Here is a 25648-nt window from a genome sequence, read left to right on the forward strand (position 1 = left end):
TTTTTGATTAGTAACATGAATTGCTAAGAATTCATTTGGACAACTTTAAAGGTGATTTTCTCAGTATTTAGATTTTTTGGCACCCCTCAGATTCCAGATTTTTAAATAGTTGTTACCTCGGCCAAATATTGTCCTATCTTAGTAAACCATACATAAATGGAAAGCTTATTTAGATTTCAGATGATGTATAAATCTCAATTTCAAAACTTGACACTTAAGACGCATATGGTATATAAAAACATTTGCCTCTAATACCATAATACGCCATTGCATTTTTTCGAATGGGGACTTTATCAGTTAGATGCTGCCTTTAAAAAAAAAGAACAAATACAGTTCTGCTTATTTCCAAAAATGTTTAATTTCTTCATTTTATGTTTTCAAATACACCACAAGTAGTTTGCTTTTGACAGAGTGAAGCCATTGTAACAAATCACAGTGCTCTGGTTTAATATGGATCCAATTACCCAGATATAGAGAAGTGGAGAGAAAAACAGAGACAGAGCAAACAAGAAACAGAAGAGAAAGCAATGAAAGTCTGGAGAGAAAATGTGATCAAGATCAGACGTTGCAGGGGAAGTTACATAACTACAGAGGAGACAGAGCAAATGATAGAGACAAAATGAAAACCATTTATCAGATATGACATATGAACACAGCCAAGGCATAAGATCATAAACATAATACTTTAATGACTTCTGTAGCCATATACTGTTTACATGGTTAGATGTACTCTGATTGGTGCAGAGATCTTAAAAAAATAGTTTACCCAAAAATGGCATTATTTACACATCCTTTACTCAAACCTGTATGTCAGTATTTCTTCTGTGAAAGACAAAAGGAATTTTGAACATTCTGGATAAAATCCAAGTGCATGAGGACTGGTGCTTTTAAACTTCATAGAGAAAAATTGTCTGTCATTATTCACTGAAAGTTTTGACACACGCCTTTGTTCTCTTTTGTGCATTCATGATGACATTTTTTCACTCTACATTTTCACCCAAACTTTTGAACGGAAGTATACTAACATTTCTAATGGCAGTTTAGTTAACCATGTGAATATGCTGTTGTGAATGTGGCTTAAGATAAAAATAAATAAATGGGCAAGTAAGGCTGTCGAGTTGAGAAGGTCCCACTGGGCGGTCTGGTTCTTATGTAACTACCATGGTGTTCACTCACTCTCCCACACATCTCTGCTGCATTGTTTAAAAGTGTGGCAGCGAGGAACTTTCCTGGGAAATGTCATTTTCAATGAAAACGGGAAGAAGGGTGGTTGAGGGGGGACAGGTGAAGTATGTTTACCTTTCCGTGAAGCATGCTTTTGTAATCTTACTCTCAAGAGCGCAGGATTGCTCATACTGTCAAACAGAACATGCAAGCCAGTATAAATGTGCTGCATTACACATGTGCTGGATGTGGTGACATTCAAACGATGGTAAAAGACCAAAAAAAAAAAAATATCTCTTTTATTTAAATTATGTTTTCATAATGATAATTTGCTGAATTCACCTATTCATTGTCATTACTCTATTAGTTTCTTTGTCCTGCTGAACACAAAAGAAGATGTTTTGAAGAATTTTGATAACCAAACAGTTGACAGTAGCCATGGACTTCCACTATATATATATATATATATATATATATATATATATATATATATAATTTTTTTTTTTTTTTTGCTACAGAAGTTAATAACTACAATCAACTGTTTGGTTACCAACATACTTCTAAATATCTTCTTTTGTGTTCAACAATTGAAAGGAATTCATACAGGTTTGGAACAACATTATGGTGTGTAAATGATGACAGAATAATCTTTTTTAATATAGATACAGATTACGCTCACCACAGTTTTTCAGACGTCACACTAACACTTGAGAAGCGCTGTGCTCACCGACACCATCAGACATTTCAAGGATTTTTTTCTGTCTTCACATTTTTTAAAGCTAAAATTAGCCCTCGTCACAGTTATGCAAAGCTTCAAATGAAACTTTTCATCATTACTTCACCTGCGTACTGCATCTGTACGCCACTCTCAGAAAATCCTCAGAGGAGCAGCTGCTCTATTTTACAACAGCAACAGCAGACAGTGAAAAGCATTGTGAGATGTAGCTTGTGCTCTTTCCAATGGCATGTTAAAGATAAATGAATCAAATTAGCTGGGTGTTGGTTAGTTAAGCTTTTAGGAAACCAAATATTAGAACTTCATGGTTGTGGAAAGCACACAGTGTCTAAAAGTTTGTCTAAAAGTCTTTACTGACTAACTGGCCCCCATCTTCTCCCATGTTCCCCGCTGCTTTAAAAGCTCCACTATAATTCCGGTCCCCAAAAAACCCAAATCAGTGGACTTGATTACAATGATTAATGATTACAGACCTGTCTCTTTCAGGTCTGTGGTCATGAAATAATTAGAAAAACTGGTCTTAGCCTTCCCCGAAGAATGTCACTGGACCCTTGCTGGATCCTCTATAGTTTACCTACAGACCATCATGGGACTGCATTACATCCTGCAACACCTCGACAGACCTGGGAATTATGCATGGATCTTATTTGTGGACTTCATCTCGGTCATTTCATCTCGGTCATATCAATATCATCATGCCTTATCTTCTCTCAGCCAAACTGACCCAGCGAATGGTCAGAGCTGCTGAGAGGATTATTGGTGCCCTCCTGCCTAACCTCCAAGAACTTTACAGCTCTAGAGTGAGGAAAAGGGCTTGTAAAATTATATAGGCATTCACTATAAACAACATTTATTTTAAACGTCAGCCATATAAGTGGAACTAAGTGGAACTAGCAAACTGTATGAAATGCGCTAGGCTAGAAGTGTCTGTCTCTATCATCCTGCACCGATGCAAACGTGTTTAGTTTGCTTTAAAATTATGTTTTTTTTTGTACGCGAGGGTCAGCGTACAGTGAGCATGATGCAAATTAAATCACCATAATAGTACGCCGTAATCACATAATTTATAACGAGTCGTTCCCTGCTAGGATTGGGTTTTTTATGATACCGGTGCCATTTCGATACTTTTAAAATGGTACCGGTGTCTAAATGGTTCCTGAAATGATACTTTAAAAAAAGAGTCACAAAAAACTATGGATTAAAGAACATTACAAATATTTAAAATAAATCCATAGCTTTACACATTCCTTGGATGCTCTCATTTCCCAAGTTGTGCTTCCCTTACTCTAAAGCTAATAAATTTATTTCACGATCTGGGTAATTTTTTAATACAAAACCAAACATAATGTTTCTACTGTATCTCTGTCAATCACTCTGATATTTAGTTAAAATTAGTTATGTCTGCCACTGTCTTTAATCAGTTCTGTGAATTACTGTATGCTCATTCTTTATAAAGTAGCAACAATGTCATTTTTGAAGTACAGTAGGTTACTGTGCAAAAGGCTTAGGCACATTAGTATTTTCACCCCAAAAAAAAGGGTTTTAAAGGAGGGATGCACCGAATCCAGATTTTTGGGGTTCGGCCGAATACCGAATCCACTGTTTAAGATTCGGACGAATCCGAAACCGAATACCGAATCCTACTCGCATCCTTATTCCATTTACACAGTAAAACACATTAATTGAAGTAAACACACTGTAAAAAATTACTGATGCAAAAAGTTGTACAAATGAGGAAATACATGTTGGCTCAACATAATGGTTGTGTCAAAAAAGAAAAATATGTTTGGTCAATGATTGCATGATTTCCATGATTGTACTACAAAATGTTCATCAAGAGAAAATAAATAATTATGTTGAGATAACTTTTAACGTTGCACAAAAAATATTATGTTGGCCGAGCAAGAGAGAACAGTGTCAATCGTCTGAGCATGCGCAAAGGAGTTCTACCAGGCAGCGCTGCAGCAGGCTGGAGTCACGACATTGCATTGGTGAGTACCTTGTGCTGAGAGTTAATGAGCAAATTTAGGTTAATAATATATCGATTGTCTATCAACAAAGTTTGAAATAGCTTTATTGTGAGTACCTACAGTGATTAGCAGTGCTGGAAAATAACGTTTAACTCATAAAGCTTAGCATTCCTTTCCAACTGGCATGTGATTTAAAGTCGACCCTAACGGTTATTAAGCATGACATGTTCCCGTTTAATATATTTAATGGTCAATATTTTCAAATTCCATTTACATTTTGGCTTATGATATATATGATAATTGACTGTAACAGACAGCTAGTCTTGACAACTTGTGCTATTGCTATCACAGAGTGACTGATAATTTAGGCTAACGTTAGTTCTAACTGTTAGTGGCATTCAAAGCACATGTGCCTTCGTGTTAGCAGCTAGTACTTTGCACAAAGCCTCAATTTGCAAGAGTGAAATAACATTTCAGTCTGATAAAAATAAATAAAGAGTTGTGCTAACACGAAAATTAATAGCTGCTAATGTTATCAGATTTGTAAGCTGTTTAACGTTATCAGTTTTCCATACGGTTACATGTTTCCGTTTAATATTTTTAATGGTCAATATTTTCAAATTCCATTTGCATTTTGGCTTATGATATATATGATAATTGACTGTAACAGACAGCTAGTCTTGACAACTTGTGCTTTTGCTATCACAGAGTGACTGATAATTTAGGCTAAGAAATAATTTGCTTTGCTTTTAATTGTTTGCTTCTGAATCTTTCATTACCCACGGGTTTGTGCTGAATTCTTCCGCATCTACCGTATTGACCTGAAGTCAGCATTCCTGACATCGCTGGACAATCACACCCAGGGGTTGCTAAAGATGTACAGAGCCAAAAGCAAGACTGGGAAGGTGGAACAACTTGGATGAACTTCTGGAACAACTGGATGCCCAGGTATATTAATCATTTCTTTGTATAAAATATAACAGTGTTAAACAGTGTAACATAATTTACTGATACCTGTTTAAGAGAACAAACTGCCAACAGCTCACTGATCCACAAAAACTTAACTGCAAAACTCAACATTTTAATTTCAAGGTCTCTGGCAGTTGAGTTGATAATTGTCTTGTGACATTTATCCATTGCTCATTATGTAAACAATAGAATTATATTATATGATCAGAATTTGTCAAAAAGGTTCAATGTATACTTGATTTTGATGATCTACAATACATGTACAAATCCCGCAAATACATAATATAATGTATGCCATAAATGGCGTTCAGAGATGATGGCTTATTTTTTTGCTTGTGGGATGCCACACGTATTGTTTACGTTATCTTATTTACATGGAGTGTACATGGAACCTTGGTTGAGATTTTGATTATGGTGCTATTTTATTGTTTCAATTGGTATGGATAACAAAATGGGCAAAGCAGTCAACTTCCCTGATTAAGACCTTGAGATCAACATGTATGCATTAGAGAGAAATATTTTGGTGTAGTATTAAGCTGTTTTTCTCCTATCATATAGCTCCGTTTGACCAGCACCTACATACTGGGCAGAATTGACTCATTTCACCATTGGTTAATCTTGATCAGCCTCATGAAAGTCACCTGACATGCTTTTGGTCAATATGACTGAACAAAAAACAGCCATCGTGCGCACAGCATGTTTGAGACCTATTTTAGGACTGTTAGAAAACCACTCTCAGTATCTAACCAAAGTAGACTCTGGTAATGTTATTCAAACAGTCTTAAAGGGATACCCCACTGACATTCTTCTAAATATCTTCCTTTCTGTTCAGCAGAAGAAAGAAATTCATACAGGTTTGAAACAACATGAGGATGAGTATATGATGACAGAACTTACATTTTTCGGTGGAGTATCTCTTTAAGGGATCTGTAGACTTGCTGCACTTGTTAGCTGATTATCCCTCTCAGATTGTAATCTTGATTGTATTTCAGGAAACTATTTCATGAAGTTGGTTGAAATGACGCCCAATGGTGAAAAGAGTAGGTGATCCTAAACTGTTGGTAGAGTATATGTGTAACCCCTTTGTTAATTAAGCGACTTAATAATGTCTTATTGATGGTCTTTTTGGCAGACCACAGATCTAACTACTCATTGAAGGTCTGCTGTTCTTCGTGGTCTTCCCCTGTACTTGAGAGAGCCAGCTTCAATTTCAAAGACTATTAAGGTAATTAATTTGAATATCTTTATTATGGTATTACTGTTTGTGGTGCAGTAGTGATTGCATAAGACATTATGCTTTCAGTCTGACACTAAAAGACATTTATTGTGTTTCACAGGATACTGAGGCACTGGGGCCACACACAAAGGCCATGAAAATGAAGTGACTGACAGTTCTACCAACTCAGGACCTTATCCCACAGTGGTCAATGTGGCTGTAGTAGTGGAGGAGGAAGTTGTCATGGACAATCTGGGAGACTTCACAAATTCCCTCATGATGTTTGTTTCGGCACTGGTTGAATACTTGTGTAATATTTTACTTGAGCCTAACAGGCAAATTCATATGTATTTAAATAAATAAATAAAATGTTTTTTTTTTTTTTATCAAAGCCTAGTGTGTAATTTATTTGAAATAATGAAAAATAGACTATTTTGACCAAGAATAAATATTTAATACAACATTTTATTTCAATTTGAGTCTGCTTGTTGGCCCAACAAGCTATGTTTAGTCAACAGAAAATATTTAATTGACACAACATTCTATTTCAAGTTCAGTCTACATGCAGGGGTAGTCAGCACAACACAAAAAAGTTGGTTTCCGCAACTTAAATTGGGCCAACTAAAAATTTTAGGTGCAACGGGTCACTAGAAATTTTTATGATGGAGAGGCATATTTTTTTTTTACAGTGCAACGTCCACAGCAATGTATTTTTCATTTTATTTTATTTTAACTGTAAAAAAAGAAAAGAAAAAAAGAATAGGCAACATTATGCCAGGATGATGAGAAAAACTTTTTTGCCAATTACCAAGCTCATGCTTACCCACGTAAACAACCAAAACCTTTCAATAAAAGTGCAGCAATGCAAAGAAAAGTGTATTTCTTTTCTTTTTACAAATCAGAATATGTTTGGTGACTTAAGTGAAATGAATGTAATTGAACATTAACTCAATAAACATGGATAGTAGGCTGTTTAGTTTTCGTTTATAACAGTAGAATAGGCTACGATTAGAACAGTAGCCAAATATTACGAAAAATATTACGGAAGATCACACACATCTCCTGCATCATTATTAAATTAACGTAAAACCTCTAATCTTTCACATGAAATGAGTTTAATTTTTTTTTTTAAACGCTCTGCATTGACAGGTGAGAGCTGGTTGCGAGTGTGGGAACGAATGTCCCCAGCAGTACTGAAAAGGCTTTCAATGGGCACAGAGGTAGATTTAAAAAATATATAATTTATAATTTTTAGAAAATATAATAATAAATTAAAAATATAATTGAGTTTGGACATTTCTGGCTCTCTATTCAAAATGAATATCCTGAACTTTCACAAAGGACACTGAGGAAAATTTTACCATTCGTTTTAACGTATTTGTGCGAATCAGGATTTTCTGTTCTGACATTCATCAAGAACAAATATCGTTCACGTCTTCAAGTGGAGGATGACCTTCATCTGATTCTGACGTCACTGCAACCACGAATTAGTCTGCACAGCAAGGAATCAAATGCATACCGTTCATTAAGGTAGGGATATAATTATGTAAGCATATTAATCAATAGTAGAGATGTTTAAATTTTGACCTTGTTTAAAGTTCTTTCCACACCCTCTGTTACAGGTCATCTGACTGTTTTGACTGGGGTGGACAGTTCTTGGAATTGTAAATTGCTAAAAAAAAAAATATCCATCATTGTTTTTGTTTCATTATTCTTAGTTTTAAAAACGTTATATTAACCTACGGTACTTGTTATTACTCTAAAAATAACTGCAAAAATAATAATAAAAGTGAGCAAACAGTCTGACATTGTTCTGTGTGTTGTATCTTTGTGTTTGTGTGTGTGTGTGTGTGTGCGTGTTGGGGGGGGGGGGGGCGCCATTGGGTAAGTTGTGTCAAAAGGGAGGCCCTCTGTCTTAGACTTTGAAAACCCCTGGTTTAGAGCGAACTGTCGGGCCGTGTTCCTCCTCATAAACACCTTCACGCAATCAACGGCCGCGTGACGACGACCAGCATAGTGCAAATCTAGGGTTCGGTTCGATAAAAAAAATAACTAAGGTTCGGCCGAAACCGAACCCCGTCAAAAAGCCCAGTAATTCGGCCGAATCCAAATCCGAATCCTGGATTCAGTGCATCCCTAGTTTTAAGCCAGTTATTTATATATTTTGCTGTAGTGTGTTAGTAGGAAATCAGTTTACATTTCCAAACATTCATTTTGCCATTAATTTTAATATCAATTAACTTGAGAATTTAATCAGGTCTCAGGATTAGTGAGATCAGGTCTCCATGTGAAGCACCGGCTGTTGTCAGAATGCTTGTGCATTCACAAATCTCACTAGATTATTATTCAATTTAATGGTAAAATGAATGTTTGGAAATGTAAACTGATATTTTCGACTGCCACACCACAGCAAAATATATAAATAACTGGCCAAACACCTTTCTTTGGGGTGAAAATACTAACGTGCATAAGACTTTTGCACAGTAGTGTATATATAAAGTAATTATAATTGAATTAAGTATATTTAAATAAGTATAATTAAAGTATGTGCTCATATGTGGTAAGGGCTAAATTTTCACTGGAGGAAACAGCTGTGATGAGCGGTGAACAGAGCAAAAACTTTACAGTAGATGGGAAACCGATTGCTCTCCTGTTACCTTTGTAAACTGTATTTATGACAATGAACTGCACAGATGCAGAAATTCTAACAATCTATCGATAAACAAACACCTTGCCTCTGTTTGTGTTTGAGTCCGCTTGCGCTGCTTCGCCGCAGTCTGCGGATTGATGAGCATGCTGAAAGACGGGGAGGAGACTGGTCTGCCACCGTTTTCATATGAAATTTAAGGGGACAGACTCTGAGGCAATCACAAATTTGTTAAAGCCCCGCTAAAAAAGCCTAGCAACATGAAAATAAAGGTATTGGCATTGGTAACGACGAGTACCAAAAATTAAAGTATCGGTGCATCCCTAATCTTTTCTGTCAAATTCATACATTTAATCAATAAATGTAAAAGATAAGACACTATAGGGCTACCAATTAAATGAAATTTTTATCCACAAAATTTTTGTTTGCAATACAGAGATGGCACAAGAATCTGCATCTGAGGTGGCATTTATATATACATTTATACCGACTATTTAATGCAGGAAACAAATGCATTAAACCTGCAGTTACAAAAGCAATAAGTAATGTTTTGATGAGAAAATATACTTCAACCCTTATCAGTGGTTCACTCAGTAGTAACCTACATCTCACAGTGCATGCGTAAAGTGGAGATTTCGCGCTCCATGCAGGAGAAAACATCAATTAGTCTCAGATTGCTTTGAGAGCATCACAGTAGGTGTTGGTAGCAGGTGAAACTAAATAGGGTGAAGAGGAGTTTCACACTACCAGAGGAGCTGACAGGGAGTGTTAGATAACTAATTTTTTATTATTCTCCTCTGATGTGAGTTCTTTATGTGATGGTCAGCAGGATATTTTCACACCAGAGCACCCCACGCTGAGATGATTGGGATACAATCAGAAGGGTAAAGTATAAAGAAAAACTAGGTCAGTAATGTTCTTGATGTCCCACACACAGCAGAACTACACAGACCAGGACTTTGAATCTATTTAAAAACATACCACATTAATGAAGTACTTGGATTTGCAAACAACAATGCACCTCTTAATTTTATATTTTTCCCCTTTTTCACATCCCACCCACAAGAACACACACACAAAATGAACAGTGAACATTGAAAATGACAACATCAAATTGTTAATCAGTAATTTTACTCATGATAAAAAAAAGTGCACTTAATTTGCTTGGAAAATACTTGTGAATACAGCAGCCATAAAAAAATACAGTAGCCCTGCCAAATAATAATTTGTCTATATTTAAAGTTTTGCTCTTAACAGACCTGTGTGTTTTGTATCACTAGTGCAGTGTCTGTCTATGAGCATATAAGCCCTGCCCGCGTGAGGCACACAGCTCCCGGCTTGCGCTCTTCTGTAGTTTATTAAAAGTTGATCAATTCTGAATGTGTCGTGTGTCAATATTGCACCAAAATGCGACACTGCACTCCCTTGGGTCTGCAGCAACACACCTACCATGCGTGAAGTCAATTGTTTGAACAGTTCTGACATAATATAAATGCAAACAGACAGACAGACACACAGAGATTCCAGCCTTTATTAGAGAGAAGAATATGTTCATTTCCTCCCTCCGAAGCTTCAAATATATGGTGTTGATTACTACCAAAGCTTCAAAGGTCAAAGTGGTATTTGGACCAGCCCTAGTATTTAATATGTTTCCACTAATGTCCTGAAGCCCGCAGCTTCCACTCTCTGCACAAACGATTGAATATGCGCCTAATAGTGCACACTTATATAGGTTAAATTTCAATGTTAACACTGTGATATGCTTTAAGTATTTTATGTCTATAGATTTTATTCTCAACTAGTTGTAATTACAACATCGTATGACATTGTCTCATATGATGCTCATAAGTTTCTTCATATTGTTATCATTTAATATCACCTTAAATAGATTCTTAATGCTATAGATATATAGGGGGACCTTGTCTTTTACCCCTTGATAGGCTAAAAGGATTTTGATCGTACTTTGTTTGTGATTACAGATGCTTTAGGGGAAAAGTATAATAACTTAATCAGTGAAAGAAGCATTTTGCCGTATCTTGTACATGCCACTTTTAGCTAGTTTTATTGTCCTGTATTTTCTGGACTATAAGTCGCACTTATTTCCATAGTTTGGCTGGTCCTGCGACTTATAGTCAGGTGCGACTTATTTATCAAAATTAATTTGACATGAACCAAGAGAAATGAACTAACAGAAAACATTACCGTCTACAGCCACGAGAGGGCGTTCTATGCTGCTCAGTGCTCCTGTAGTCTACACTGAAGACATAGAGCGCCCTCTCGCGGCTGTAGACGGTAATGTTTTCTGTTGGTTCTTGGTTCTAAATAAATGCGACTTATAGTCCGGTGCAACTTATAGTCCGAAAAATATGGTAAATGGAAAAATAATAATTTCATCAAATTTGAATCAATATAGACACTACATTAGGGCTGGATGATTAATCGAAAAGTAATCGAAACCGAAATTCAGAACCTCTAACCGACTTTATTTTCCCATGTCGGTTATTCCCGTTTTTTAATCCTGTTAATACTTCCCTCTAAAAACCATACTACCGCGTGTGTAGTCACATGACTCCGCTCTCCAATCAGTGGCATAAAAGCAAAACACGGAGGTGAACGCCTGTTCAACACATAGTGATAGCACGCGAGCTAATTCACACACGCAATCACTCATACTGGTACTGTGCTAATTTATCTTTATCTGATCTTTATTTATCTCTTACACCGAGCAATAATCTATAAGAAATGATACAAACATAGATAAAATAACTGCTGATAGTGAGCTATGATGTCAGATCGCGCTTTCAATAGGAAAAAATATCCCCTTTACTAGTCAATCTCAACCGTCTGGCTGAGGCCAGTCTAAAAAGATGCTCAGGACAGTTGACAGAACGCTGCTGCGTGTCGTCATGAAAGCGTATCATTTTCACGTGTTATTAAGCCTGGCCACTTGCAAATGTAACCATTCAAAAGACTTTAAAGGATTCAAACACAAGACGCGGAAAAGCTGAACTGAGCAGCTTGTTACTCGCGCTATGCTCGGTGCGCACGAGAGAGAGAGCCGCGTCTCACAGACAGTAACACTGAACTGAGCTCTCCTTCACCGAATTGCTAAGGCCTTTTCACACTGAACACAATTAATCATTGCTTGGTAATTGGCCAACAAAGTATTGACTCTTGTATGAAGTTTTGTTTGATAGAAAGATATGTAATGGATAACAATCAAAGTTATCTGAAATTATCAAGATGAATTTGTTCTGACAGTTTAACTCTGAGTTTCTAAACTCTAACAAATAAACTGATAATGTGAGACAAGTTGAAGGTGTCTGAATAAATTTTGGTTTGACTGTATGTTTAAATTTTACAGTGCTATTTTACATTTAATTATTCGGTTTCTGTAACTGGACACTTACAAACTTGAAAAAACTTAAACACTGTGTAAATAGCACAAACAAATAAACAGAACGAACATACAAATTAAACACTTTCAAACAGGGCCCACTGGTACAACCTTCACCGGGGCCCTGCTATCCCCAGCTATGGCCCTGCTTACAGTACAAACCTTGGCAGTGGACTATGAGGGCAAAAAAAAAAAAAACAGAAACAAAATAATCGTTCATTAATCGTAATCGAGGTAAAATGTTCAATTAATCGAGGTTTTGAATTTAGCCATAATCGTCCAGCCCTTCACTATGTGCCACATATTTATGCAATGTGCTTAAATGAAGGTTCAGAATTTCAAATTCATAACAACATTGTCAAGATAATGCACATTCAATTCATAAATGCAATGTTTCTGACATGAATTGAATGCTCCATTAAAATTCACATTATTCCGTTGAGTATGATTTGACTAACTGAAAAAAAAGTTGACAAATGACAAAATCAAAGGACAAAATGACTAAATTATAGTTATAAATTGTATAAAAGGTGAACTGGCAACTGAATTTAGCTGTACAGTGTATGTTGCCTTTATGATATTCATGAAACTTGATGATCATATAAATATATGGATCCCTCCATTAATGTAATTTGTTATTCGTAAAATCAAAGTCCATTGTTTTGTCGTCTGTCAGTTTAGACTTGAATGTATCATTAGTATTCACATTCTTCTGCCGATTATGTTTTGGGAATACAAGCCCACAGTGCATAGTATAAACCATAAAACGTAGAAATAAAACCTTTCGAAGGCTAAACAAGCAAAGAAACAATTGAACATGCAACCATAAACCTTACCCCTCCATTCGTCCAGTTAGTACGGTCCATACAACTTTAACTGCTGGTTACTGGACTATGCCAGCATGCATAAAGTAATGGGCAAGGGCGATATCAGCTCTGCCCGCAGACTTCAGACGATCTGTTTGTTGTGCCGATGCCTGTGACTGTTACACTGCCAGGAATGGTCACCTCACCTAAGATGCATTAGCTAATGATCTTACATCCTGTCCAGTCCTAGGCGCACTTCCTTTCGAAGCCATTCAGGCAGCGGATGACTTACTCAGTGCTCCAGGTCTGAGCCAGCACGGCTAAATCCTGTCTAATGCCTCCACTGACAGACCTTACCCTTCTCAGACCACTCAGGCTAAACGATGGCCTGATGGGACGACACATGCACCACAATAACTATTTGGGTATTTTAAAATTTCAGAAGCCTTGAATTTAACCTTTATGGTATAGAATCTAAAAGATCATCAATATTCTTCATTGTGTGTATATCTGTTTTACTTTCCTTCAAAAAAAAAAAAAGGCAGGATCAGGAAATGGCCATATAACAAATGCCATGAGACATTTAGGGAAAAAATTCTGGGCTCATCAAGCGAATGGGCACACAAACTCGGTAACCATACACTGTCAACCAAAACATCATAGATAATTTGTCAATGTTATTATAAATTACATTTAAAAAAATAATAAAAGTAAAAAATAAAAAAAATTCATTAAATTTTTGAAACAACTGAATAAAAAAAAAAAAGTATTTAAACTATTACAAAAACCAGGGAAACACAATTAGAAAAATACGTGCGGCAAATTGTATTGAATGTGCACTTGTAATGCACATTGAAAAATAAAAAATAAATGTACTTGCAGATAATATAATATTAATAAATTTAAAGGCCACTTAAAGTGCACTTCTTCGCAAACAATTTCATAGCGCATCACATAACTGACACACTGTGACTCGCAGCCTGTGAGGAAAAAAAATTGTTAGGCTACTCCTCAATGAAAATGTTTTAAAAATGTATTTTAAAACAGGTTTATTATAGCCTATAATGAATTATAAGCCTATAGTCTAAATAAAATTGTTACACTTCAGTAATAATTTCTTACATTTATATAGCACTCTTCTAGGCACTCATAGCGCTTTACATTGTCAGGGGTAGGGCCCGGCAATATTTTGATAGATCTCGACATAGAATATATATCTCAATATCTTTATAGGAAAATATTACAGTTATTGTGTGCTCTTGAAGAGAGTTTCATCTCTTCGACTGTAGTAACGCTACAGTTTGCATGCAGTTTGATTGCTGAATGAAGGATGAAAGACAGCCGCAGCGGAGAGAAGAGTTTATGTGAACTGAATTAAATGACTTCAATATTAATCTGTAACTCACATTGAACTATGGAATAGCTCCAGAACACTTGAAATATGTCCATGAAAATGTTTTGGTGCTTTATAATGTTTTTGTGCCTTTCATGAAGCTCAACAATAACACAGAATAGTATACACATGATCGGATTTGGATCGGTCTCGTCTGCCCGATACCCGATCCGTAGAAAATGCCTGGATTGGAGCCGATACCGATCCCGAGTATCGGATCGATGCAGCCCTAAAATCCCTTTTTTATGCATCCCTTTTTTTTTATTATGGTAATGTTCTCTTTATAATATTATGTTTATGACATTCCAGATTATAGTTATTAATGTTGTGCATTGCTGTTGTGCACAAGCTGTGTGTGCTGAAGTTGAAGAGCTGAATGAACACCAGTAAACTGAAGTGCTGCCAGCTTATTTGACAGGGAAACGTATCATATATTCAGATATTTATACAACATAAATATAATATTACAACTTATATACATACAAAAAGACCAAATCCACATGTTAACTCGGACTAAGTTACGTGCTAATCAGAATGTTTAACTTCTGTTGTGGATGCGCTCTTGGCTCTTCCCGCAACAACGCACTGAAACAAGGAAAACAAACCAAACTATTTTCACTTTCGAAGTGTTTTCAATGATATTTTAAGCAATTAAAAACCATCACGGTGAACAGTATGCATCTGAAGTGTCTCTGCAGGAAATAATGCATAATTTATCGTCTCTAAGATATTGGCCAAATTCACTTATCGGTTCGACACTCACACACATATCACGAAATAATCTTTGTCCAACATCAAAGGTTTTAACTGGAACATAAAATGTGACCTCACCTCCACAACAGGCCATAAGAACATCATATTACTCCATCAATACAAATAATTAAAATAACTATTAAACTATTCAAAACCATAAAGCACAACTTCACTATTATTCAAGCAGAATAGCATTTTGTATTCACTACTTCAGTGTTTAATACAAAGAAATTTCATTACAGACAGCATACATAAATATTTCATATTCATAGCTTTAGCAATGTAACAGCGGACTACTTTGCTAAACAGCAAATACAATTGAACAAGTTCAGCAACTCATTTACAGATGTAGTTTACCCAAAACTGAATCCAAACCAGGAAAGTATTATTATTTATTCATCTTTAGCATCTTTAAATAAACGTTTAACAAGTTAAACAACATTAATCACTTGATTTCTCAGCTTCTTCTCCAATTCGACCTTTACTATACAAATGATACACACTATAGCTGCAAACGCACTATGTGCAGATTTCTTAAAGGGGAAGCATCAGGACAATGCCATGTAGATGTCTGTGTTTCTACAAACTCTTTTAACTTATCATTTCATATTTATTATCGTTGTCTTGCAATATCATGAGTTTCAGTGTTTATATTTGTGTGTATTCATGTAGGCTGCCTTTTTATTGCGGGTTACACTACTGCATTTACCTGTTTATCAGATAACAGGGCAGAGTCAAAGACAACACCTACGTTTTTAACAGATGGCTTTGCATAAGCAGCTAAGCTACCCAACGCTTGATTTAAGCTTCCAGAGACAGCTAAAGGTCCAAACACAATTCCCTCAGTTTTAATCTTGAGAAATTTAAGGGATATATCCATGCCTTAATGTCTGACAAACTAATTGGCAATTAAAGCACACAGTCCAGCATTGTCATTATGCTTGATTGGCACATATTTGAGTATCGTCTGCATAAAAAATGAAATAATACTCTGTATATAATACTCATAAAGAAAACGGGGGCAAGAATAAATCCTTGGGGAATCAGGTCAAACGTGCTTTACAAGACAGACCATCATTTATATAAACAGAAAATGTTCTATTGTTCAAATAATATTAGAACCAGTTTAGTGCATGACCTTTCCTAAACCAGACTGTTACGATTACAAGATTTCATTAGACAAAAAAAATAAAAATACACTGTGATTGGACAGAAACTACATTCTCAGGGATTTTAGAAATAAAAGGTAAAGTAGAAATTGGCATAAAATTTGAGAGAACTGTTAGATTTTTGTGAGAACTGCTAGGTTAGATTTTTTCAACTGAGGATTGACAGTAGGATACTTTAAATATTCTGGAACAAATTTGGAACAGAAAGACTCTTATTTATAGTATTATTGATAGGCTACATGGCCCTTAGGTTCTACTTTAGGTTTAGTTGCTTGCTCCAAAAAAGCAAGTTTCAGTAAAACAGAACTGTTATAAATAAGGAAATGTCATGTTTTCAACTCTAAAGGACCATAAGGACTCAACTCAAAAACCCTACAACAGCCACTGTTGTTTTGGAGGTTTCTTTACTGAACCTCAGAATTGCTGAAGTAGCTACAAGTATGTATGCATATTTTATAAAATACAGATGTAGATTTAACGTATAAAAACAAATGCTCAATCAACACCCTAAACAAACAAACACTTGTTATTACACATTTGCATTTTCCTTTTTTAATCCCTATGCAACACTGCCAATCAATTCTGGCAATTAACACAAACAAAATCTGCATAAATACTGTCAAATGAATCTGGTTGTGTGAGGCAGTGATTTACTCTGTGCAAGAAAAAATAACCAACTTTCAACCTAGTGTGTCACTAGTTGGTTCAAGCATATGCACACATGAAACCCTGAACCATTTGGTGTCCAAATTCTCCCAACAATGAATTGAATTCTATGCACATAAGGTTTCTGTTGTGTTCATCCTTAAACCAACTGTAAAACACCCAGAACCTGTAGCATTTGTGAGGGCCAAATTATCCGACAATCAGTTCATGGCACAGTTAAAGTCTAAAATATAGAGTAAAACGTAAATATTTCCTGGTGCATATTAATGCATATATTAATTTAGCAATAAATCTAAATGAAACCCGTATGGAGATGTAAACGTTGTAACTTACAGTCAAATAAAGGTGATGGTGAATTGAGAGCTCAAATAAGCACGCAGTTGATGTGCGCAGCTGATGGCCTCTGTGCGGGTTCAGCGCGCTTCTTCCTTCTCTTCTTCCTAAACCATCCGCCTCAACAGCTCCACAACCCGACCCAACCTCCCCAAACCCAGTCCAGCTGATATTTACTGCGCAGTGTCGATCTGCGTCCGTGCGCGCGGTCTGCCAGCCTGGATACAGCCGCGTTCATCTCTTATTCATTTACAAAGAGCCCCGTATTCGCTCAATGCCACTTTACATCCACCGAAAACACTCGCTCGTGACCGGGCGTACAGCTTCATCTGAACGCGTAATAGATGCGTTGTGGTAAACGTTGCTTTGCATTAGTGTTTGATTATTTCCACCAGCTTTGCATCTGCTTTTTGTTTTGAGCATCCGTGCAGTTTACAAAAGGGAGGCGTTCACTCACACTGTTGTGACGTTCAATTCGCCAACGAGTCATGCTGGTGAACCGGTTCTTTTGAATGATTCGATCGAAACGATTCGAATGGGTTGTGTTATGGGCTGTTCACACAAATTTTATATAAATGTAGATACCGATTTTATATACAGACAGCCGAGTCTGCTTTTCGTCCCTTTGCAAAATGCCTGCTAAATAAAATAATAAAATAAAACCAGACTTAAGCTGGTCATCCAGATCAGGTCAGCATGCTGGTTTTAGAGGGGTTTTGGCCACTTCTTTAGCTGATCAGGCTGGGAGACAAGCTGGACATCCAGCCTAAACCAGCTTGGTCAGACTGAAAAAAACAGCTTTTTGATTTTGGGAAGGTTACTTTTTTTTTTTTTTAAGCAGGGTGAAATTAAGCAAATTAAATAAAATAATAAATAGTAAAATGCATTTTTAAACTGTATCCACCATCTTAAAAATACACCCAAGATGAAATTAAGAGTTTGGTTCCAAAACGTGATAAAAGCCACTTTAAAAATAGTTGAGTCTACACCAAAAACAGTATTGTAGTCAGTACTGAAAAACAAACTTTTAATTTTATGCAAAATTAGATACCCGAAGAGTTAGGTCAGGTTGACAAACGCTGGTCTCCTTTCTCTGCAGGACGCAATATAACCGCTCAACCAATCACAGCGCACCATTCCACGCACTCTAGACAGTAATGGCAGTGCTTTGAATACACCTGGCGTCCTAGTTTTCCTCATCTACTTTATACTTTGTGATCAACAAACAAGGGCTGCATGATAAATTGTACATGAAAATATACAATTTCATAATAAATCTTTGAAAATCTAAATCTGGATTTGAAATTGTTTATGTTAATATAACCTAAAGATGCTATGTAAAAGTTTGAAACGGAAAAGAATAGTTTTCATCTTGCCATTTTCTTGGTAAAGAAAAATATTTTTACTCAAATCAAAATAGATTTATAGTGTTTTGGAAAAAAAAAACTCTTCAAATGCTTAAAACAGCAATAGCCAAAGACCTAAATGATAACTGCACAGACAGAATACAAGAAAAATCTAAAAGGCACCATGTGTCAAATAAGATGTAAACAGCAGTATTCTACTATACATGTATTTTTCAACAAATTTGAACATAAAATGCCACTCTGTCTTAAAAGCGCTGTAACAGAGTGCTGTAAAAGATGTGTGTCTAAAATATAGATTGTGGAAACAACCTGTTGAAACACTTTCAAGTGAAGACACAAAGTACCCACTGAACCTTTTGCTTGGACACAATTCATGGAAATGAATCACCCAAACGAACCGATTCAATTAGGTCAAACGATTCTTTTTCAGACAGAGGGGTGATATGTGGGCAGAGACCTAAAATAAGTAACCTAAAATTTTAAATCTGTTGAAAATGTTTTTATCAAACCAAGCAGGTTTATGCTTCACAAGACGTTAATTGATGGACTGGAGTCGTGTGGATTACTTGTGGATTATTATAATTTTTTCAGCTGTTGGACTCTCATTCTGACGGCACCCATTCACTGCAGAGAAACCGTTGGGTGAGCAAGTGATGTAATGCTACATTTCTCCAAATCTGTTCCAATGAATAGCTCCTCAACATCGTGGATGGAGTACTTTCAGCCAATGTTCATTTTTGGGTTCACCTTGCAACCACTGTAATAACATTACCCTTACAAAACGTTAGCACACCTAAGGCTGAATTACTTACAAAACACAGTGTGAACAAAGTCTGCCTGGAGTTTAATTAATTTCAGTAGAGTGTGTAGATGAATATAAAGTACTAGGTATTTCCATATAATCCTCACCTCATCCTTTTAAAAGCATGTAAACAGTCAGACTCTGGCTATAGGATTCTGCTCAAATATAACACCATGTAATGAACTGTAAATGTGCTTTGAGGCTCCATAAATATTTGACTAAGCTGACAATTCTAATTAGTTTCATTTTGTGAACCGGTTTAAATTAAATTCTTACATTTTTTAACCTTCTTAATATTTAAACCTCATTCTTCACCTGAGCTCACACATAAATCAAAATCAAATAATGCATGGAAATTATAAGTTCATAAGATCATCATCAATCCCCTTCAAATGACGAGAAATCATTTACATTTCACAAAGCTTTTTAAACAAATGCAAGGGATAAATATACATATATATATATATATATATATATATATATATATATATATATATATATATATATACAGCACAGAGCCTATGAATGTGTCTCTCATGCTGAGAATCTGGGAGGTCTCTGTGATTAATTATGGATGCATGTTGGATCAAACAGATATTAAATTTTAAGCATCTTACATCCGGTTTGAGTGTGGGGAGGGGGAGGGATTTCTCATAGTAGTGAATGGCTAAATGTGTTGGTTAGTCCAAGCTGGTGTAAAGCCCGACTGATATTATACAGAGACTCTTGACAATGAACTCTGGGATCCACATCTTGCCACAGGAATAAGAATCCCTGACAAACATTCCAAATATGCGCATACTCACAAAAGACAAGTTCTCTGTTGAGAAAGAACCCCAAATGGTCACTTGTCAATCAAATAAATAGCACGTTGCAATCAATTAATGAAACATTCACACTGTTTCTCAAAGAGAACCATTCATTAGACTTGAGTTTATCAAGAGTTTTACACGTCCTGCCCCTTGTGCGACGATGTGTGGAGTATTTCAGTTTTGTTTAAAAAGCAGAATTCCATTTTTTCCACCAAAACTGTATTTTCTGTAATCATTTACAATGATTTCTGAAGGATCATGTGACATTGAAGACTGATGACTGAAAATTGTGCTTTGCATCACAGGAATTAATTACATTTTAAAATATATTCAAAAAACAGTTATTTAAAACTGTAATAATATTTCACAATATTACTGTTTTTATTGTATGTTTGATCAAATAAACGTACCATTATTGAGCACAAGTGTCTTCCTTTAAAAAAAATAAAAATCTTAACAAACCCCAAACTTCTGAACAGTAGTGAACATTATAATTTCTACCAATTTGTGTAAATCTCTGCCAGTATTGAATTGCATTATGTATATATCATATTATACTTGCCACTAGCCACACACTGCTCTCTTTATATTAGACATGAAGTCCGATTCTGACCTTAAGGAGCATGGATAGCAACGTCAATACAGTATCAATGTAATCATCAGTGCGTCCTTGAGCAGGCAGAAGAGTCCAGCTTTAGTTCCTGTAAAACATCACACATATAATCACACACAAGTGCAACACCATAAACACAAGACTATGACATAATCACACCTGCTGGGCAGCTGAAGAGTCCTGTGCGAGGGTTTCGGCATCATACCCATGAAGAAAAAAAAAAGATATATATTTCTTTATTCAGAAACTCTTAATTTGTTAGAGCAGCTTATTAAGCAAAATATAATAAATAAAGAATTATTTGTGCATATAACATCTTTTTTGTAAACATTTAGCTAATTTTATTGCAGATTAATACATTTTAATTATTTAACCATTCAGAATTAATATTTAGATTTCAAATAATAGTAATAATACAAACAAAATAAAATTATTAATAATAATAAAAAAATAACTGGAGTATAATTACGGAATACTAATTTTATGCTTCAAGTGTGCATTATAAAATAAAATGTTTTTTTCAGAACTTTTCATTTCTTCAGTAGTTCGCAGCTTTAAGCAAAACATAATTCATTATGCACTATTTTTTTCTATTTTTTCTGGATCAAAATTTTTTATTTTCACTTTTTTGTAAGCATTTTATTTTAAAGAAAATACACAGTAGTTTTCTAACTTAATTCAGCACTGATTTGTATATATGTTTCAAATAATACTTTGTTTTGCATGCCATCATGAAGTTTGTCTTTTTCACTTACAAAACCTTTCTTAACCACGCCATTGCATGGCTAAAACTATAAAAGTGGAGATATGCACTATATGGCTTTGATGGCACAACTATGAGCTCATTAACATGTCAACATTTACATATAAACACCAATTTACATCGGAACATCTAATAACAGAGGCCACTTACATACAGTGTGTCAAATCCTAAATGTACAGTAACAAAATGGTTTATTATTAAGGGTCAGCAAAAGGGTAGAATATCATGAAACAAAATTATGGTGCAAAAAGTCTTGACCTAAGATTTTGAATAAACTGTGATCAGATATGGGAGCTTCATACTTTCCCATATCTTTTGAGAGGTGCATAGATCATAGCCAGCATGGAGAGTGGCTTGTATTCCACAGGAGCTGAGAGAAGCGGGAGACTGGGTTTATTCGATCAAGTGACCTACATCAACTTTTCATTATCACACCAAGGAATTTTAAACCCCAAATAACTAAACCAACAAAACTCTCCTTTGTGAATGACCTCCATGCACATCAGGATGGCATCCTCCTTATCTCCTCTAAAAATAATGAAGCTAGTATGCTTAAAAAACAAACTTGGAAATTGGATCAATACTACAAAATGATCATGATAGTGATTATTAATGCCTGGAGATGTTTTAGCAAACAAAATAAAAATAATAAAAGAGTACTTCCTAACTTATTAAGCAAAATATAATTAATTCATTCAATTAACCAATTGTTATATTTAACATTAGATTAAATTTTTGTAAACAATTGTTAATTTTACTACAAGTACACATTTTTATTATCATAAATCATTACTAATCATTACAATAATAATTGTATGCATCAATGGTGCATTATGACATGTATATGAACATTAAAGCTAAATAATTTAGGATATTTCTTCTATTTCTTTATTCAGAAATGTAATCTATTTCTAGAGTAGTTCCCAACCTTAAGCAAAAGATGATGAATGATCAAATCAATTACAATTTTTTTAAATTATTTAGATCAAAGTGTCATTTATTTTTATTGATTATTAATGCTGACCTAGCAGAGCGATGTACTGACCATCATTATTTTCTTGTTCTCACGGTTCAGCTCCATTTCAAGGGCGAACATATCTCTAGGTGTGACTTGATTTCTGTCATATTTCCTCTTCTTCTTCATCATCATCGTCACTGTCATCATCATCGTCACCATCCTCCTCTCCAGTGTCTCTCCAATCCATCTTTCCATCTTCATCATTTTCCCCCTCCTCCACACACTCCTCCAGTCCCTCTCCGATCATGGAGGCGAAAGCTTTCTGAACAGATGGACTGACTCCCTCTTCTGTCGTCTCTGTCAGAGATCACACAAAATACACTTTGTGATGTGATGTTGTGTGATGCTGAATACTGATTCCCACCTGCCTCGTTCAAATCATCTTCATACATTTGCCACACGAGCAAGAATATGAAACTACATCTGATCTATCTGATCTAAAAGCAGTCAGTGAATTTAGAATTTTGGGATAAAAACATACACCAATGTTTAAAAGTTCAGGGTCTGTAATTTTTTTTTTCTTTGTTTTTTAAAAAAAAACAGTACATTTATTCAGCAAATCTGCATTAAACTGATCAAAAGCGATGGTGCAGATATTTATAATGTTACCAAAAAAAGAATTCTAATAAATGCTTGTCTTTTGAATTTCTATTTATCAAAGCATCGTGACAAACAAAAAAAAAAAATATTTAAATCACAGTTCCCACAAAAATATTAAACAGCAGAACTGTTCTGTTAACAATAAGAAATGTTTCTTGAGCAGCAAATCAGCATTTTATGATTGCTGAAAATTCTTATGAAACTAAAGACTGGAGTAATGACGTTGAAAATTCAGCTTTGCATAAGGAATAAATGACTTTTTTTAATAGTATCTTCAAATAGTAAACAGTTCTTTTAAATCGTAATTTAATACAATTTTACTGTTCTTACTGTCTGTTTCTGTTATTTTTCTAATAAATTCAGTCTTTTTGAGCATAAAAAACATCAAATTCAAAACATTAAAAAATACCCAGCGTTACCCCAAAACATTTTAATGGTAATTTATACATCCAATTTAAAGGGATAGTTCTCTCTCAAATTAAATTTTGCTATGTTTTAGCTTACCTCAAGGACATCCAAGATGTAGGTTTCCTTTTCTGCAGTATTTCCCATTTTGATATTTTTGATATTTTCACTCCTCTGTGCCTGCTCTTTGAGGTGGTGACCACCCTTACGAAAGGAAAATATATTTACCAATATATTTCTTAAAATATATTGTGATATATTGTAATATATTATTTTCCCTTTTTATTTCTAATATTTTATATATTTGAATACATTTACTAATATATTGATGACACATATATTATATTATATATTGCAAAATATACAAATGATTGCCGCTTTCAATATATTGCAATATATTGGAAAAAATAAATATATATAAGAATATATGCCTAATATATTACATGATATTTTCAAATATACTGCAATATATTTTTGTTTCATAAGGGCATGGACCTCCATTATATGAGTCATAGACAAAAACGGTTTTCTTTGATGTCCTTGAGGTAAGCTAAAACATACCAAAATTTAATTTGAGAGTGAACTATCCCTTTAACACAGATTCAATATGTGTGTGTGTGTGTGTGTGTGTGTGTGTGTGTGTGTGTGTGTGTGTGTGTGTGTGTGTGTGTGTGTGTGTGTGTGAAAAATATGTAAATAAATGACTTGATTGGTGACGCTTCATAAGAACATATCATAACTTTTTACGCTTTTCACCTCGAGTCATGTTACTGACAGGTAGAAAAAGTACCCTGGCAATACCACGTATTAGTTCCACTTGTTTGGCGTTTCTGGATCAAATTAAAAAATGACCAAAAGCAGTGTAATATACCTCATCCTTTGCTTTTATTTCCTCTCTCTCTGCCTTTCAAAGCACGAGCTCTGTCTACTGTGTTTCTGTCTTTTAGCCAATCAGGGATGGAATGGATATCTTCGACTGTGGCGAAACACAACATCGCCATCAAGCGTCTAAGTAATATAGCGCAATCCAGACTTGTCGTGGTAAACCCTGGGGAAGAATAACGGATGCATTTTCCCACAAAATATTCCCAGGAAATATTCGTAATAATTTATTCATTAGTTATTATTCATATATTCATATATGTGAGTCAAAGTCATGCTTTTTTATTATGATAAAAAATTCTTCTTTCATTGTTTCATTCAGTTTTTTTTTTAAATACATAACTGTACAATATTGATATTATACATCAACAAATATGTCTCCTGTATCGATCTCTGAGTAAGCTCAAAATGTCCTTCAAGCATGAAGGAAAACTACAGCCTTAGGAACAGTTATGAACTTCACTCTGCTTTTGGAATGTTGTTCGGTATTTCCTGTGTTCCAGTGGGTTCCTGTGCAGGAAATATGAACCTCTCTAGCATCTCAATATTTTCTTCCTCATCGGTTTTAGAGTTGAGCTCGAGGACTGGAACCTAAACGAGTGAAACATGTGAGGAATGTTACTGAAAATGCAAAACTGAAAGCCACAGCTTGAATGGTTGGCTAAATCCCTCCAGTTGATCATGACTAGCATTACTGATGTCATTACCATATTTGGTATTAACATGACAGTCTGAGGTAGGCCTATTTCAAAAATCGCAATAACATTATTATGATCCATGGTATAAAAAACAGTGTCACCGTTTAAAAACCACAATATTCATCAACAACATATAGCAAAAATATCAGGTTTTGGTGCGATTTAGTATGTCAGAGGAATTAAAAACTAATTTCCCACAACAGGTTTAAGTTTTTCAAGATGGTGAAGTTTGATAGCCGAGCTGGCTCGAGGATGTGTTGTACCAAAGCAGAATGAAGTGGGTGGAGTGCAGAACACTGCAATCCTAAAATAAAGGAGAGAGAAGAGCTGTTAAAACGACTTCAACATACAATCAACATCTAGGTATGATTCTTCATATAAACATCACAGCTGCCTCGTCTTGTGTTGTGCTTTACCTTTGGGCACATTCCTCTGCATTGAGGCCAATGGTTTCTTCTGTTTGATGAGG

The 25648-nt window shown here is 35.2% G+C and overlaps 2 protein-coding genes across 3 annotated transcripts in view; one reads left to right on the forward strand and one right to left on the reverse strand.

Annotated features, from left to right (window-relative positions):
• LOC127990132 (E3 ubiquitin-protein ligase HECW2) overlaps nucleotides 1-17688 on the reverse strand; it is a 46646-nt gene extending 28958 nt beyond the window's left edge. For both annotated transcript variants that reach the window (XM_052591479.1, XM_052591487.1), the window contains exon 1: nucleotides 17220-17688. The gene's annotated coding sequence lies outside the window, so the exon portion shown is untranslated. The remainder of the gene's footprint in view (nucleotides 1-17219) is intronic.
• LOC127992420 (uncharacterized) overlaps nucleotides 1-25648 on the forward strand; it is a 431446-nt gene that overhangs the window by 329052 nt on the left and 76746 nt on the right. The gene's annotated exons all lie outside the window — the stretch shown is intronic.

Source organism: Carassius gibelio, chromosome A1, assembly GCF_023724105.1.
Source record: "Carassius gibelio isolate Cgi1373 ecotype wild population from Czech Republic chromosome A1, carGib1.2-hapl.c, whole genome shotgun sequence".
Lineage (NCBI taxonomy): Eukaryota > Metazoa > Chordata > Actinopteri > Cypriniformes > Cyprinidae > Carassius > Carassius gibelio.